The sequence below is a fragment of the Malus domestica genome, chromosome 05, assembly GCF_042453785.1.
Source record: "Malus domestica chromosome 05, GDT2T_hap1".
Lineage (NCBI taxonomy): Eukaryota > Viridiplantae > Streptophyta > Magnoliopsida > Rosales > Rosaceae > Malus > Malus domestica.
Genome location: NC_091665.1, coordinates 4,212,082 through 4,230,732, shown reverse-complemented (window position 1 = coordinate 4,230,732; position 18,651 = coordinate 4,212,082). Strand labels below are relative to the sequence as shown.

At 37.5% G+C, this 18,651-nt stretch overlaps 2 long non-coding RNA genes and 1 pseudogene across 2 annotated transcripts; 2 read left to right on the top strand and 1 right to left on the bottom strand.

Moving 5' to 3' along the window:
- Positions 1 to 4,050: 4,050 nt before the first annotated feature.
- Positions 4,051 to 6,373, top strand: LOC139196624 (uncharacterized). Its single transcript, XR_011581716.1, has 5 exons — positions 4,051 to 4,207; positions 4,291 to 4,450; positions 4,556 to 4,624; positions 5,156 to 5,214; positions 6,155 to 6,373. It is a non-coding gene; the product is annotated as an uncharacterized lncRNA (long non-coding RNA).
- A 3,135-nt stretch (positions 6,374 to 9,508) lies between these two features.
- Positions 9,509 to 12,692, top strand: LOC139196623 (uncharacterized). The gene is made up of 5 exons (XR_011581715.1): positions 9,509 to 10,345; positions 10,429 to 10,588; positions 10,694 to 10,762; positions 11,294 to 11,352; positions 12,297 to 12,692. It is a non-coding gene; the product is annotated as an uncharacterized lncRNA (long non-coding RNA).
- A 1,312-nt stretch (positions 12,693 to 14,004) lies between these two features.
- On the bottom strand, positions 14,005 to 18,304 carry LOC103402154 (disease resistance protein RUN1-like; annotated as a pseudogene).
- Positions 18,305 to 18,651: the final 347 nt, after the last annotated feature.

The following is an 18,651-nucleotide window of genomic DNA, read 5'->3' as shown; positions in this document are numbered from 1 at the left end:
GTTGGTTACCCTCTGTATCATCATCTTCACCAACAATATCAAACACATCTAGTGGGTCCCCACGGTCAACATGATCTATTTCTGCTTCCTTATCTCGAATTTGAAGCTTCATGTTGTAGTAGCAATAAACTAATTTTTCCAAGCTACTATGAGCCAACTTATTTCTTTGCTTTGTGTGTATGAATGCAAATGTGCTCCAATTTCTTTCACAAGCAGATGAGGAAGCTGTTTGTGATAATACTTTGATTGCTAACTTTCTCACAGTTGGTGCATTGGTCCCATACATGATCCACCATTCAGCTACAATGAAAAACAATGTTGATAAGCCTAATAACTCCAACAAATTCTATTATAAACTTATAGTGAAATATGTTTATACTCACTAGGAGACATATTTGTTCGAGCAGCAACTGATGTTGGTTCTCCAAAAGTTCTTCTTGCATCTTTAAACCATGTTAGCTGAATTCAATAAATCGTGTTAGTTTAATCCAACAAAGTAATTATTATAATTTAAGTAATTGTGTACCTCATTTCCAAATTGGCCAACTGCTAGTGATGCAGGGTCTAATTTAGAGAATACATTATGTACAGCACGTATAAGGGTACCATCATCTCCAACACCAGGTCTGTATTGGTATCAGGGATTCAAATAATATGCTGTTCAAAGAAACACATACTCTAATAAGAGAAATAATACTTATGCAACTAAAGAAATGAATTGCAAATTATGACATAATTTATACCTGCTGCATGCAAATCGTGGTATAATGTTTTATACCATCAGTCATCAATTATCTTTATGACCCACCTTGCACCATGTTTTCTTTCCAATTCATCCTTCACTACACGCATCAACTCATATACTGCCCCCATAGTAGGATACACTTCTGTGTCAACGATTCGTAAAACTTTGTACAGAGGTTCAAACACTTGGCACACATGTTTTGATTGAGTCCAAAAAGCATGATCAAGCACTATACTTTCCACCATACGACCTGTACTTGAGCGGCTGAAATTGTGGTTGGCCCAATCATCACTAGTGAATAGTTGCTTCAACCCTGCTTTCTTCTTAACTAGGCTGTCTAATGCAATATAATTGGTGGCAAATCGAGTGGTAGCTGGACGAATAATTTCTCCCTTGCAAAATTCACGCATCTTTGCCAACAACCAACTGTGATTGTAAATATAATTTGTGATCGTTCTAGCTCTTTTGACCACAGTAGAAACATTCTCTCTCTTCCCCATTGCCTCAAACATGAGATCAATACAATGTGCTGCACATGAAGTCCAAAACACATTATGATGCTTCATTAACTTTTTTCCAGCTTTGACAAATGCAGAACCGTTGTCGGTCACGACTTGGACAACATTATGCTCTCCCACCTCCATGATTACATCCCTCAATAATTTGTAAATATACTTGTAGTTCTTTATATGGTCTGAAGCATCAACAGACTTCAAAAAAACTGTTTTTCCCTTGGAGTATACCATGAAGTTTATGATAGACAATCTGGTCGGGCCAGTCCATCCGTCACACATGATTGTGCAACCATGAGTTTCCCACTTTGACCTCAACTTGTTAACATACTCGCCAATGTCGTTATACTCCCAATCCAAATATTTGTTTCTTATCTCATAGGGAGTGGGAGGTTGTACTCCAACACCGGCTTGTTGACATCCCACTACCATATTTTTGAAATGATGTGATGATGCCTTCGCAGGAGGGACATTTTCATAGATAAAGAACTTGCTAATTAGACGCCCCATTCCCTCCTTCACATTACCTCCCTTGAAATAACTCCAAACACTCTTTTGACGTGCGTTGGATGACTTATATAAACTTGGGGCTATTGGTGGTGTTGGTTGTGATTCTCTAAGACTGCCTCCCATCTCATTTGTGCACCACCACTTGTCCCGGAACCTTGTCCCCTATTAGGAATTTTATGAAGGTGTTCTCTTTCCCATGCTGACTGTTTGGAGGCACGTAATGCTTGTTTCAAACTGCGTCGTTCTTCAGGTCCCATGTCATCATCACATTCGTCCTCATCGTCATCATCATCACTGTCAACCGCTTGGCCAATGACTTCTCTTCGTAGCCCAGCTCGAATATTTTCCATTCCTTGTGTTATCTTTTCCTTATGCTGTTTTTTATTTTTTAATAATGTGCTGATGAATGTCTTCACTTCTGGGGAGACATTATCGCATCGTTGGACATTTTTTGCTGGATCTAATCCACTAAGATGGTACTTAAGTCGTGTCACTCCACCACTCTTCATTACCCGACCACAATATTTGCAAATTGTGCCATGTTGTTTCCGTCTATTGGGTCTCCATGTTCCCAAGCTGGATCACGTTTAGTAGCTCCACTAGACATCTTAAACGTACCTACATTTATTTTTCATGAAAATTAGACAAATATTTTTTGGCCAAAAAATATAGTAGTGATGACGATTATATAAGAGAACCTAAATAATAAAGTTATTGTACAGAAGAATTAAATAGTAAGTAAAGAAAATGATTGTAAAAATTTAAGTAATTAAAAAAATAATATGGATTAATAAAACCTAATATTAATGAATAATAATCCAATTTGATAAAAAAATAATCCTAATATAAAACATAGTGATGAATAATAATCCAATTTGATAATAATCCAATTTAATGAATAATCCAATTTGATAATAATCCAATTTAATGAATAATCCAATTTGATAATAATAAAAAACCTAATATTAATGAATAATAATCCAATTTGATAAAAAAATAATCCTAATATAAAACATAGTGATGAATAATAATCCAATTTAATGAATAATCCAATTTGATAATAATCCAATTTAATGAATAATCCAATTTGATAATAATAAAAAACCTAATATTAATGAATAATAATCCAATTTGATAAAAAAATAATCCTAATATAAAACATAGTGATGAATAATAATCCAATTTGATAATAATCCAATTTAATAATAATCCAATTTAATGAATAGTCCAATTTGATAATAAGCCAATTTAATGAATAATCCAATTTAATGAATAATAATTCAATTTAACAATAATCCAATTTAATGAATAGTCCAATTTGATAATAAGCCAATTTAATGAATAATCTAATTTAATGAATAATAATCGAATTTAACAATAATCCAATTTAATGAATAGTCCAATTTGATAATAAGCCAATTTAATGAATAATCCAATTTAATGAATAATAATCGAATTTAACAATAATCCAATTTAATGAATAGTCCAATTTGATAATAAGCCAATTTAATGAATAATCTAATTTAATGAATAATAATCGAATTTAACAATAATCCAATTTAATGAATAGTCCAATTTGATAATAAGCCAATTTAATGAATAATCCAATTTAATGAATAATAATCGAATTTAACAATAATCCAATTTAATGAATAGTCCAATTTGATAATAAGCCAATTTAATGAATAATCCAATTTAATTAATAATAATCCAATTTGATAATAATCTAATTTAATGAATAATAATCCAATTTGATAATAAAACCTAATATTAATAAAATAATAAATAACATTAAACATATTAAAATAATCCTAGGGAATAATTATACAACATTACTTAATTACTTAAAAAAATTAACATGTAATTGTTAACATTACTTAATTACTTACAAAAATTAACATGCAAGTATTAATTACTTAAAAAAATTAACATACGAGTCCATACAAATTTATTTGTTGTTGTATAAATTACAATAATATAAATATAAGTTTGTAAACTTACCTTAAATATGGAACCCTTTGTGTTCAAGCTTTGGAATAGATCTGGAATGGCTTTGAAAATGGTAAGGGAAATAAAATAATAAATAACATTAAACATATTAAAATAATCCTAGGGAATAATTATACTGTCACAGCCCGTCCCGGAATTTTAATTCCGAGGACATGAAAAGACGAAAATGCCCTTAAACGGGACTAAGGGGCGAAAATTTAACAATTTGGATTGAGTTGGACACGTGGGATCCCCACACCCCTTAATCCTCTCCTTATTTTCTGCATACTGTCTCTCTCTCTCCTCCCACACGAATCTCTCTCTCTCTGTCACTCTTCTTCTCCGTTCGAACAAACCAACCACAAAACAACCTTAAACTTCCACCAACGACGGAGTTAAGACCACCATCGAACTCCTGGAGACTCCACGATCACGTAGACACCAATTTCAGGTAAGTTTTACTTCGGAAAACCTAGATTCTAAACTCCCCGTGAAAGTGCACTGTTCATGATCTTCGAATTGACTTTGTTTTAGGACAATCCAAGCTCACAGTGAGCTTAGTGAGGTTCCAAGGAAGATCGGAGTGCTTCGTTGGAAGTTTTTGGACGTAAGAACACGGAGATCGATAAGTTCAAAGTTTGGCCGGAGCTTTCGAGGCATTTTCCGGCGAATCCCCGGCGAGTTAGGCGTCGAGGTAGGTATCAATCTCTTCGTCTCGTCAAGTACTACAACTTTCCTTTTTGTTTCACTCAATTTCGTTGAGTATTGAAGAAGTTATACTCATTTGAAAAATACCCAGTTTCCGGCGACCTCCGAGGCTTTCGAGGCAGTTTCCGGCCAAACTACGGCGAACTAGGTGTTGGGAAAGGTACCATTCTCTTTGTCTCTTCAAGGGCTACAACTTTCGTTTTTGAATCACTTGATTTCGTTGAGAAATGACAAAGTTATGGCAATTTGAAAAACTGCCCAGAAAACGGCCGCCGGAAAAACCAGTCCGGCGACCCAAGGAAGAAGAAGGTGCTACAGTAAAAATAAAAAATAAAAATAAAATTATTTTAAAAATATGTCGACGTCCGTGACGTCGAGTAGATCACCGTGGTATATTCATATACCCAAATTGAGCACCGTATGAGAAAGTTATTAAGGATTGTTGGTTAGGTGTTCAAATAACGTTTTATAGTTTTCACATTTAGGTGAAAATGTGAATTGATGATCCGACCGTTGGATGGTAATGAAATTTTAGGATGTTGTCCTAGAGGTATAATGTGGACCTCTGGAAGTTATGGATTTAAAATCTGAGGGGTGGATCTTCCGGATCAATCTACGTAGTGACGTATTTTATATAAGTTATATATTCTATCGATATGAATTCTGAGGTTGGAATTGATTATTGTTTTAGGCGCCGATCGTCATGACGCCTTGGCGTATTGTGCTAGGGAGTTGTAGGGCGAACTCCAGGTGAGTGGGCAGTTTTGTTTTCCGTATATATATATATACTTAACGTTTTCCCAGAAATTGAAAATGCATGAAATTATGTTTAAAATGAAATGCATATGAGTTATGTGGAAAAACGGGAAGTGAAATACCATGCATAGAATTGATATGAAAAGTATATAGAAATGTGAGTTGAAATGTCATGCATGAATTAATATATGATGCATATGTATGAATTGGTGCGGTGGACGCACAGGTAAGAATTGATTTATGATGCATATGTATGAAATGGTGCGGTGGACGCACAGATGAGTATTTAATTACTGTTATGATGATGATGATATATATTGAGCTCAAATCCTGCACCATGGTTTAGTGCTTATAGTATTCACCGCATCGCACGCTCGCCTTGGATCCAAGTAGATGCTAGTCGTACAGTCCACGCGGAGTGGGTACGACAGACCAGTCGCGAGAGTGTTAGTGAGATTCCGACTGGTGGGTGACCTTAGATTATGTGCACAGATGATTTATGAGAAGCACTAGAGCGTAACTTGTGTGCAGAAGGCCGGACGGGTCACAGAGGTGACTCCGGTAGAGTGATAATGATAGATTTTGAGCTCTAGGTTCAACCGTATAGGGCTATTAGAGGGCCTACGGTTGATTACTTTCTTGCACCTGATATGATTATGTTGATGCATTCATACCTTATTACTGTTGAGATGATGTGGCATGGCATAATTAATATGAGAAATGTTGAGATGACATGGCATGGCATGATTGATAAAGAGATAATGTTGAGATAGTAAAAATGAAGTTTTGAGAATATATATGTATATTTATATTTTACATTTCTGGGAAAGTATACAGGTTTTACGGAGAGGGGTTACAACGTTTTGAGAAATGTTTGGATTTGGAAAAGAATTGTTTTACTGACCCACTCAATTTTGGTTTTGCGCCCCTCCAGGTTCAGGAATCACAAAGGTGTGGTGACTACGAGGAATTCGACGGTGTTCTGACAGATTGGACAAAATTAGGACTCACCTTCGGGTGTATCAATTTAAATTGTATCTTAAAGCTTCCGTACTGTGCAAATGGTTACGTCACTCTCACGTGACGGCCAGCATGCCCTCCTTCGGGACGGGGTGTGTCAGTTGGTATCAGAGCATGGTTGCAATCTTGGACATTTTGAGAAGTTCTAGTGAATTCTGTCAGAACTACACCGCCTCGTAGCAAGCCACTTAGTTAGAGGAATTTAGTCTCCCTAATATAACGGTTTAGGGGAAACTATTATTATGGTGATTCAGTCTATTATAAAAAGGGACATTTTAAGATGGGTTATGAGTTGAATTTGAATCACTTAAGAGAAATGATGAACCTGAGGGAGCGAAGTAACGGTTTAACCATTTGGAAAAGATGTTTCGGATTATGCAAGTCAAAGGAATCTTCCTTCTGACAAGGGGTCGAGATGACTACCTGGTTTGAGTTATGAATTTGTATCCTGGTGGAAACAGGATTGTTAATTGTTGTCACCGGAGAAAACAGCTGATTGAGAATTATTTAAGGACTTGTTTAAGGAAAAGTTTATCCCTCCGGCATTTATCGATGGTAGTAAACAAGAGTTTACAAATATGAGACAAGGAAGGTGATGATCGAGGGATATTATAGAAAGTTTTCAGACTTGCCTTGTTCCATCCAGATATTGTTGTTATTGGTGGAGGTGTTATGTTGTTTTAAGCTGGGTGGCAAAAAGGGAAGTGGTATTTTGGGTGACCACTATCCATTATACTTCTTACCAGGAATATACGAGATGCTGTTGAGTCTTGAGGACTCTGAGAATATGATCAACGAGAATAAAGAAGAATAAGAAATGAATGGGAATTAAAAGAAGACGATAAAGTTAATGATTCGTCATATCAAGGAGATAGAAAGATTCAGAGCTTCGAAATAAGTGAAGCTAGAGTTAATTCTTCCAGCTGAGGTTTTAATGTCGCTGGTCAGAGTAAAAGTGATGGATATACTGGTAATCCCAGATATTTGAGACAAGGTGTCTCGAGTAAAGGAAATGTACTTTGTGCAGCAGGTACAAAATTAACACTTTGGGAAGTGTGAAATTAATGAATGTGTTTATGTGAACAGAGGGGACACAGAATTGTGAATCGTCCCTAGAATCAGTTGTACCCAACAGTTTTCTATGACATCATAGTGTTGATTCAGCAGAGTTATGGATTTAGTAGTTTGGTCGGATTGACCGTGAGTACAGAGAGATTTGATGAGTTATATGTTCAGCCGTACAGACCATGAGAAATTGGTGAGTTATAGGCTCGGCCGTACCGACCACGCGGAGTGGATCCGGCCGACGTATTATTGAGATAAGAGTTGAATCAGCCGTATTGGTCATTCTAGTTGACTTCGGCTGATATATTTCTTATTATGTATGTTATTACCTAGAGAGTAGTAAATAAATGTAGTTGAGACGAGTGTATGTATTTTGCATTGAGTAACAAAATAGTAATGTTATATTTTTGAGAGTGGTTGCCTACTTATCGAGACAACGATGATTTATCAGTATTGCGGGCTGCAGACCGTAATATTAATAACTCATTCGTGGATTCGTTAAGCAAGCAAACCGGTAGATTATTTTATGTTAGTATTGTACTTATTCAGAATGCTTAGTAGTAATAGAGTATGTATTGTGTCGGTTAAATTATTTCCATTAGATTGGTTGTTTATAGTTGTGACTAGATGGAATGTTACGGGAAACCAGTTACTTTCCATCGATCTGGATGACCAAAGATTACTTTTGTAAGTATGCAAAGTGGATTGAGTCAGGCCGTTATTTATACTGTAAGAGCAAAGAGATTGTTTTCGAAAGGCTGTCAAAAATACTTAGCTCATGTGGTGCTAAATAATGTTGTTTGGAGTAGTGTGAATAATGTCGAAAGGGTTAGACTTTTCTTGATGTCTTCCCTGAAAGTATACCTGGATTGTCTTCAGGCAGAGATATGAGGTTCACTATTGATTTGTTGCCAGGTATAAATTTATGTTAAAGATTGGTTCATGATGAGTTAAGGGAATTGGAAATTCAGTTGAAAGAATTGGTTGATAAAAGTTTTATTCAACCTAGTACAACGCTTTGGGGGAACCCCAGTTCGTTGGTGAGAAAGAAAATGGATTTTTAAGACTATCCCTTGATTATAGACAATGGAATCGGGTAACGATTGGGAACCGTTATCCATGGTGATGTACTGATGTTTATTTAACCAGCTCAGAAGTAATTGCGAAGATTCAAAGATTGAATTGAGATCTGGTTACTACCAATTGAATATTATAAGTGACGTTGATCATAAGATGGTTTTCTGGACTTGTTATGGTCCTTATGAAGTTTGGTGATGCTATGTGGATACTCATGCTGTTTTATGAGTTGATGGATGAAGTATTCCAATAATGCCTTGATAGATTGATATCATTTTTATTGAAGATATTCTGGCATATTCTGAGCCAGAGCAGAGCATGTAAACGTATTAAGTCGATGAACCAAAGATTGAGAGAACGTTGGTTGTATGCTAAGTAGCAAATGCTAAAGTTAGACGAATCAGGTGGCATTCTGAGATTTGTTATATATTCTTAAGGTATTCAAGTGAATCCTTAAAAGATAGCAGAAATTGAGAAATTGGAACAACCACGAGCTGTAATTGAGATTCAGAATTTCTTAGCTTACCAGGCTATCTTGGATGGTTGTGAAAGATTTTTCAGTCATTGCTTTGTCATTGACGAGACTGTTGAGAAAAGAGGTTATGTATGAGTGGGAAGGAAATTGTGAGCAAAGGATTCAACAACTGAAGTATTTCCTCACTCATGCACGTATTTTGGTATTCCCAGAGAATAGTGGTAATCATAAATTTTTAGTGATGTTTCTTGAATGGTATTGGATGCATGTTGATGCAAATGTTAGGGTGATTGCATACGTTTCACGATAAATGGAATCTCATAAGATGAATTACCCTACGGGTGACTTAGAAATCATGATTACCATTCTTGCTGTGAAGTTATGAAGGCATTATATTTGGTAAGAATGCAAGATTTTTACGAATCCAAAAAGTCTTCAATATCCATTACTTGGAAGGATTTTGATATGAGGCAGCGAAAGTGAATTGTATTGCTTAATGAACATGATTGTACGATCAGGGTGATCGTAAAGTTTGTTCTAACTGAAGCACTTGGTGAGAAGACTACAGTAAGATTAATGTCTGGCACGTTTGCCAAGAGTATCATCTTGTGGATTGAAAACCAACGGAAGAAAAATTAAGAATGGAAGATCGAGAAGAAGTTATACTTGTTAAATTTCAAGTTAGGCCTGTTTGGTAAGGTCGTACTTGAAACTTAAATGCTTGACGAAGAAATTTAAGAATTAACCAAGGTAGAGAAAGAAGGTAAGTTAAATCCTAAGTTAATCGGACTTAAGTGATTATCGAAAAGTTGGTGAAGTTGCTTACAAGCTTGTGATGCCCTCAGAATTGGTTAAGGTGCAAAACATATTTTATGATTCGATGCGTTGTCACTAGGTGGCAGATTCGTCACATGAGATTCTGGTGTAACTATTGAGAATTAAATTGGATTCGACTTGATAAGGAATCAAGGACGACTTTGGATTGGAAAAAGAAGGTCCTGAGAATTAAGAGAGAGTAAGTAGTAAAAGCTTTGTGAAGGAAATCATTCAGTAGAAAAGTATGTGGGAGAAAGAGAATCGGATGAGAAAGATTTACCCGAAGCTATTGTTGGAGTATGGTTGATTTAGTTGGTTGCTGGAATTTCGGGGACGAAATTCTATAAGGAGGGAAGATTGTCACAGCCCGTCCCGGAATTTTAATTCCGAGGACATGAAAAGACGAAAATGCCCTTAAACGGGACTAAGGGGCGAAAATTTAACAATTTGGATTGAGTTGGACACGTGGGATCCCCACACCCCTTAATCCTCTCCTTATTTTCTGCATACTGTCTCTCTCTCTCCTCCCACACGAATCTCTCTCTCTCTGTCACTCTTCTTCTCCGTTCGAACAAACCAACCACAAAACAACCTTAAACTTCCACCAACGACGGAGTTAAGACCACCATCGAACTCCTGGAGACTCCACGATCACGTAGACACCAATTTCAGGTAAGTTTTACTTCGGAAAACCTAGATTCTAAACTCCCCGTGAAAGTGCACTGTTCATGATCTTCGAATTGACTTTGTTTTAGGACAATCCAAGCTCACAGTGAGCTTAGTGAGGTTCCAAGGAAGATCGGAGTGCTTCGTTGGAAGTTTTTGGACGTAAGAACACGGAGATCGATAAGTTCAAAGTTTGGCCGGAGCTTTCGAGGCATTTTCCGGCGAATCCCCGGCGAGTTAGGCGTCGAGGTAGGTATCAATCTCTTCGTCTCGTCAAGTACTACAACTTTCCTTTTTGTTTCACTCAATTTCGTTGAGTATTGAAGAAGTTATACTCATTTGAAAAATACCCAGTTTCCGGCGACCTCCGAGGCTTTCGAGGCAGTTTCCGGCCAAACTACGGCGAACTAGGTGTTGGGAAAGGTACCATTCTCTTTGTCTCTTCAAGGGCTACAACTTTCGTTTTTGAATCACTTGATTTCGTTGAGAAATGACAAAGTTATGGCAATTTGAAAAACTGCCCAGAAAACGGCCGCCGGAAAAACCAGTCCGGCGACCCAAGGAAGAAGAAGGTGCTACAGTAAAAATAAAAAATAAAAATAAAATTATTTTAAAAATATGTCGACGTCCGTGACGTCGAGTAGATCACCGTGGTATATTCATATACCCAAATTGAGCACCGTATGAGAAAGTTATTAAGGATTGTTGGTTAGGTGTTCAAATAACGTTTTATAGTTTTCACATTTAGGTGAAAATGTGAATTGATGATCCGACCGTTGGATGGTAATGAAATTTTAGGATGTTGTCCTAGAGGTATAATGTGGACCTCTGGAAGTTATGGATTTAAAATCTGAGGGGTGGATCTTCCGGATCAATCTACGTAGTGACGTATTTTATATAAGTTATATATTCTATCGATATGAATTCTGAGGTTGGAATTGATTATTGTTTTAGGCGCCGATCGTCATGACGCCTTGGCGTATTGTGCTAGGGAGTTGTAGGGCGAACTCCAGGTGAGTGGGCAGTTTTGTTTTCCGTATATATATATATATATACTTAACGTTTTCCCAGAAATTGAAAATGCATGAAATTATGTTTAAAATGAAATGCATATGAGTTATGTGGAAAAACGGGAAGTGAAATACCATGCATAGAATTGATATGAAAAGTATATAGAAATGTGAGTTGAAATGTCATGCATGAATTAATATATGATGCATATGTATGAATTGGTGCGGTGGACGCACAGGTAAGAATTGATTTATGATGCATATGTATGAAATGGTGCGGTGGACGCACAGATGAGTATTTAATTACTGTTATGATGATGATGATATATATTGAGCTCAAATCCTGCACCATGGTTTAGTGCTTATAGTATTCACCGCATCGCACGCTCGCCTTGGATCCAAGTAGATGCTAGTCGTACAGTCCACGCGGAGTGGGTACGACAGACCAGTCGCGAGAGTGTTAGTGAGATTCCGACTGGTGGGTGACCTTAGATTATGTGCACAGATGATTTATGAGAAGCACTAGAGCGTAACTTGTGTGCAGAAGGCCGGACGGGTCACAGAGGTGACTCCGGTAGAGTGATAATGATAGATTTTGAGCTCTAGGTTCAACCGTATAGGGCTATTAGAGGGCCTACGGTTGATTACTTTCTTGCACCTGATATGATTATGTTGATGCATTCATACCTTATTACTGTTGAGATGATGTGGCATGGCATAATTAATATGAGAAATGTTGAGATGACATGGCATGGCATGATTGATAAAGAGATAATGTTGAGATAGTAAAAATGAAGTTTTGAGAATATATATGTATATTTATATTTTACATTTCTGGGAAAGTATACAGGTTTTACGGAGAGGGGTTACAACGTTTTGAGAAATGTTTGGATTTGGAAAAGAATTGTTTTACTGACCCACTCAATTTTGGTTTTGCGCCCCTCCAGGTTCAGGAATCACAAAGGTGTGGTGACTACGAGGAATTCGACGGTGTTCTGACAGATTGGACAAAATTAGGACTCACCTTCGGGTGTATCAATTTAAATTGTATCTTAAAGCTTCCGTACTGTGCAAATGGTTACGTCACTCTCACGTGACGGCCAGCATGCCCTCCTTCGGGACGGGGTGTGTCATATACAACATTACTTAATTACTTAAAAAAAATTAACATGTAATTGTTAACATTACTTAATTACTTACAAAAATTAACATGCAAGTATTAATTACTTAAAAAAATTAACATACAAGTCCATACAAATTTATTTGTTGTTGTATAAATTACAATAATATAAATATAAGTTTGTAAACTTACCTTAAATATAGAACCCTTTGTGTTCAAACTTTGGAATGGATCTGGAATGACTTTGAAAATGGTAAGGGAAGAAGAAGAAATGAAAATGCTCTGAGGGAATGCCTCTGATACTCCACCTCTGATAAGGTTTTGCACATGCTCTGAGGGAATATAAGTATATAACAGAGAGTGGAACATGGTTTTGCATGTGAAAGCATATCACAGACTCACAGTGACACACGGTTTCATTATTAAAGTTCTATTATTCGTTGTCCATTGTCTGCAATTGTAAAAAGTGATTGAAAAATTAGTGAGGTGAGTCAGATGGGGTCAATCAACCACAGAGGCACACACACAGACATGCTATTATTCGTTGTCCATTATCTGCAATTGTAAAAAGTGATTGAAAAATTCATGAGGTGAGTCAGATGGGGTCACTCAACCACAGAGGCACACACACACACAGACATGCCATCACACACGCACACAACACACGCACACATATCTCACACGCATACGGCTCTCTCTCTCTCTCTCTCTCTCTCTCTTTCATTCTCGATCCTTCTATCTTATTCTCTGAGTCTGAGGCGCCGGACCTCTCTTCTCCCCCTTCTCCATTCGACCCACACACACACAGATCTCCCCCTTCTCGATCCTTCTCTCTTCTTCTCTGAGGCCCTCGATCCTTCTCTCTTCTTCTCTGAGGCCTGACCTCTCTGCTCCCCCTTCTCCATTCGACCCACACACACACAGATCTCCCCCTTCTCCCACTCTCTCGATCCTTCGCCCACTCTCTTGATCCTTCGCTGCCGTTGATCGTGGCTCTGGCGAAGTCGGACTTGGCTCGGCTCAGTCGTCTCTGGTGGTGCGCTGCTGAGCAAGGAGTTGGCCCAGTCATCGATTTTTCAGGTGAGATTCCATTGAAACCCTAAGCCCTAAACCGACATCACATATGTTGAATCGTTGATGCATGCGTGAAATTTGAAGCTTATATGTGAAATTGAAGTTAAAAATCGTGTTTTTGCAAGGTTTTTGGGACGAAATCGGCTCGGGAATAGGCACACCATCTCCGGCGTTCTTCTCCGGCATTCGATATCGGAGTCCGATTGCACCGTTCAACAAAATATCTCGATATTTCCAAAATATCGCGATATTATCGATATTATCGATAATATCGCGATATTTTGACGAAAACCACACGGATACCTATTTAAATATCCATTCCCCGAAAAATCGATATTATCGGCGATATTTCGCCGATAATATCGATATTTAAATCCATGTACTTAAAAAATATATAATTATATTGTGATACATAAATTGCAATGTAAAATGACATACAAATTATAAAGTACTAGAATATATTGAAAACATAAGAATAAACATATAATAACTATTCATCCAAGTATTTAACAACCATCTTACAAGTATTGAAAAAACTAAATGCAAAATAAAAATTATCTATTTTTTTGTTCAAGTGAGAGTCACGATTTAAACCGGTGCTTAGGCGATTCTAAACTGGTCTAATTATACAGACTTAAACGGGGAACAAAATGCTCCTAATTACACATAAAAATCAACTCACTCCAACAATTCTTTCGCCAAACTATGCCTCTTCAACTTGGTCTTTGGAGGAACTTCCACTTCACTGGGTCCTGCTTCATTACTGTATTGTTCACGTGTTCGCTTAATCACGTCTCGTTGTACAGTTTTTGATTCCTCAAAATCACAATTGGTAATACCCTCACACAAAGAAATGCTTCTGTTGGAATATTTTTTCATCCTTCGGTTGAGCTCTTCTTCTCTATCTTGTTCATACAATGGACGGATTCCGCACTTCTTCACCTTCAAGCCTGTCTCGCTTCCGAAATGAATACGAATCTGATCCCAACATTTCTCCTCCCAACGATTGGTCACAGATTGCAAAAGGGCTTTCCTAGATAGAAATACCAACCAAAGGTGATCCGACGCTACCTCGTTAAGCTGAGTAGGTCCAAAGCCGCCAATGGATTGAAAGTTGTTGTTTGAACCTAAACTGTGATGACACATAATTGTATGCCCATCATGTCCTGGACATTGTAGTGCACGATTGGGAGCTGAAATATTTTGTGCAGCTACAAATAGAGCGCATGAAGCAAACCCCACCACCTTGCTATTGCATGAGTGCGAAGGTAGCTTCTCAATCACCGAATCCCCCATGCTTTGGTTATCGAACCACTCACTTCCAGGAATTACTATACTGAAACGTTTCACAAAATGAGGGAGCTCCTGCACAAAGTAACAACGCAAATAAATGTACACAACTAAGGAGACGAGGGAGTTACTATACCTGAATGAATCAGGAATTACTATACCTGAATGAATCTCTTTAGCATTGGATATATTATGGCATTGCAACCTTGATTTCCAGCCAAACTGAAGCAATTGACAGAACGCAAACAAAAATACCTTAATCTGCAAGCATGTGGTAAACATGGGAGCATTTTTAAGGAAGTACAATTCTCCGTGAATATACTTAAGACGCTGTTTAATGGAATGACTGGCAGTTGTTGAAGCCTTTTGCAATTATCCAATACAAAAGACCCCAGCTTAGAAAGCCCGCTGATGCTTGCAGGAAGGCTAACAAAATGGTTTCCGCTAAGATTTAGTGCTCGTAAAGAGGACAAGAAACCAATATCATCGGGAATTGCTCCTTCACAAAGATTGCAGTTCTTCAGATTTAATTCCTTCAGAAAGCATAAATCTTTCAACGAAGCTAAGACCACACTCGCAGGGTGAGAAATCTTTGCTGGAAATTCGCCAGAAGTGAAGAAGGAAGACCATGATCTAGCTGGTGGTGCATTACATCCAAGAAAATTTGATAGTACCAAATTTTTCACTGAAACCAGGGAGGATTCCGTCTCTCTCAAAGCAATTCCACTTAAATCAATCTCCTCCAAACTCCTACGTATAACTGAGGAAGGCATTTCCTGAACAACAGTTCGGCTTAAAGAAAGCCTCGAGAAAATTTTCATTTCTCCAACAAATTCTGGAATCTTTTTCAGTTTTGAGCAGCCAGAAATATCAAATACTTAAAGAGATTCCATTTCTACCTTGTTTGGGAGACTCTTAACACTTTTACAGTCTTTGAGATTTAGAAGTCTAAGCCTTTTGAGAAACGCAATGGATCTTAATTAAATTTGTACAACCTTCAAGAACCAGCTCCTCGAGATTTTGAATACCTGTGAAATCTGGGGTCCTTGTCAAGTTGTGGGAGTAACTAAGATCGATAGACTTCAACTTGCCCAAGCGCTGTACAAAATAGAAATGTTACAACAGTTCATGTTCAGAAACTACAATTATTGTAATTGACAGTGTAAAAATCAATTTTCCAATCATCTACCTTTATTCCATCCCAAAGGCGATCAATTTTGCTATGCTGCAGACTAAGTCTTGTAAGTTCATCCGGTTGAAAAATTGGTGGTAGACATTCGGAGGGATACCAGCTCCATTTGAGAACTCTTAATGCATTTGGAAGATACTTGGGGCCCTTAGAAAGGCTCACATTATGGATGTGGAGCAACCTCAGCTTACACATCTTAGTGAATGCTTCAGGATTCCAGTGTGCCTCTTCAAATTCACTCGAGCGTAAGACTATGCCTTCAATTGCCTCTGATCCCTGATAAATAAGATTAAAGGAATTGTTAATTTCGTAATCAAGTCTCTTATCATGTTAAATAATATTATAGTGTCCTATCCAAACTTTGGTATTTTCATTTTCACGCAACTTCTTACCGTATTCTCTACAAGCACATGCAAGATATCATTACGAAGCCACAACCGACTACGACCACCTGGCTCCTCATTCGACTCTTGTCGAACAATTTCCCATGCCATTTCTTGTATCAAATCATGCATAGAAACGTACTTGTTTGAAACACTTAAGAGAGATTTCTCAATAAGAACATCTACCATAATACGAGCACCGGCAAAGCCACAACTGTCTAGTACTTCAACTAGTTGCTTCTTTTTATACCAAGTGTAGAAACATGCATTGTCCTCATAATAATAAAACTTATGGAAACATGCAATGTCAAGGAAGATTCTCTTCTCAGACTCATCTAGTCCATCATAACTTATTTTCAATGTTTCATAAATTGTTCTATTAGGAGCTTGCTTCAGTTTATCTAGTGCACTCTTCCATTCATCTCGACCTCTTTTGTACAAAAAAGACCCTAACGTTTTAAGAGCTAATGGAAGACCACTTGCATAACTGATGAAACATTTAGACAGTTATAAAAAATCTTCTTCCAACTCATCATCTTTAAAGGCTTTCCGACTAAAGAGAAAAAGAGCTTCATCTTGGGTTAATGGCTTAACCTCATATACCATATCTATACCATATTCAACTAACAAACGTTCATCTCTAGTTGTAATGACGATTCTACTCCCGAAACCAAACCACTCTTTTTGTTTGACCAACTTTTCCAGTTGATCTGATTGATCCACATCGTCGAGTATGAGAAGAACCTTTTTATTACATAAACACCTACTTATCCTAGTGATTCCACTATAAGCATTCCAAATTTGTATGTTATTTTCCCCTAAGATTTCAGAAAGAAGCTGCTTTTGTAGATGAGCTATACCATCCTTAGAGCACACCTCTCTAACATTAGCAAGAAAGCTGCTACCTTCAAAATCATGAGAAATTCTCTCCTAAACTAATCTAGCTAGGGTTGTCTTACCCACTCCACCCATCCCCCGTATCCCTATAAAGCGAATATCATTTGCATCTGTATCTAAAAGCAAATCTATTTCCTCCAGTTTAGAATCGATTCCGACAAACCTCTCTGAGGAATCTAACATTGACAACGTAGGATGCACTTCCTCCCATAGTGTATTGACGATTCTTTGGATAAGCTCTGTATCATACCTACAAAAAGAACAAACAACGTAAATAAAAAATCATCACATCCTAAAATAAAGTGCTTGGTAACGTTGAAACTCAATAGAAAAAAATTGTTCTTCAGCTATAAACGTCAGTTGTTGCCTCATGCTTACCTACAATCCCTTGAATCCCACCCAGCGAGATCAGCCACCCTCTTTAACGACCTTCTCCACTCATTTACGTGTTCTCGATAATTTACTTCATGTTCCGCAAAGGCTTCGCCAAACCTCCCTCGTTGATGGCGTACATCAGAAGGATCCACGCCATAAAAAATGGGAAAAATTCTCTTTTTCTCTTTCATGCAACGAACAATATGAGTAAGTTCTCGCAAACACCAACTTGAAGAAGCAAAGTTTGTCGAAAGAACTATGATTGCAGACATTGATTGGTCAATTGCCCTCAGGAGCTTTGGATTGATATCTGTCCCTCTTTCAAATTCTGGTTCGTCCCTGAAAGTCTTGATTCCTCGCGCCTCCAACTGTTTGTATAAATGATCTGTAAAACCCCGGCGGGTGTCTTCACCTCTGAAACTCAGAAACACATCGTATTTCCATGGAAAAACTGTGGGAGCAGAAGCCCGGGCCATTTGGCTGCTCAACGCAGATTGGCGAGTTTTTCGCTCTGAGGCGCCCAATCGACGCCCAATCGAACTCTCTGAGGCGCACTTCGACAAAGATTGGCGAGTTTTTTGCTGACTCCCACAAAACAGAGGCGGCAAGCCACCCACCTAGCCTCTGAGGCCGCCTAGGTGTGCCTCGAGGTGAGTATTTTAAAACACAGTATATATATATACACACATACATACATATGGGTTCGGTTACAAAATTTTGTCAATTGAAAATGATACTTTTATGTTATTATTTACTTGGTACATGAATATGTTTTATTTTGAAAATGAAAGATAGACTATACTGGGAACAAAATTCTTGAGACTGTTTGGGTGTGCCTATGGATGCTAACTTGGTTCTTAGAGACTGTTTTGCATTGCTTCTTTCCTTACTACGTTATATGATATGGACATAATTTTTTTTTTTTAATCATTTTGAAGGTTTTATGGACCTTTGATTTTTTAACGTGCAAGTCA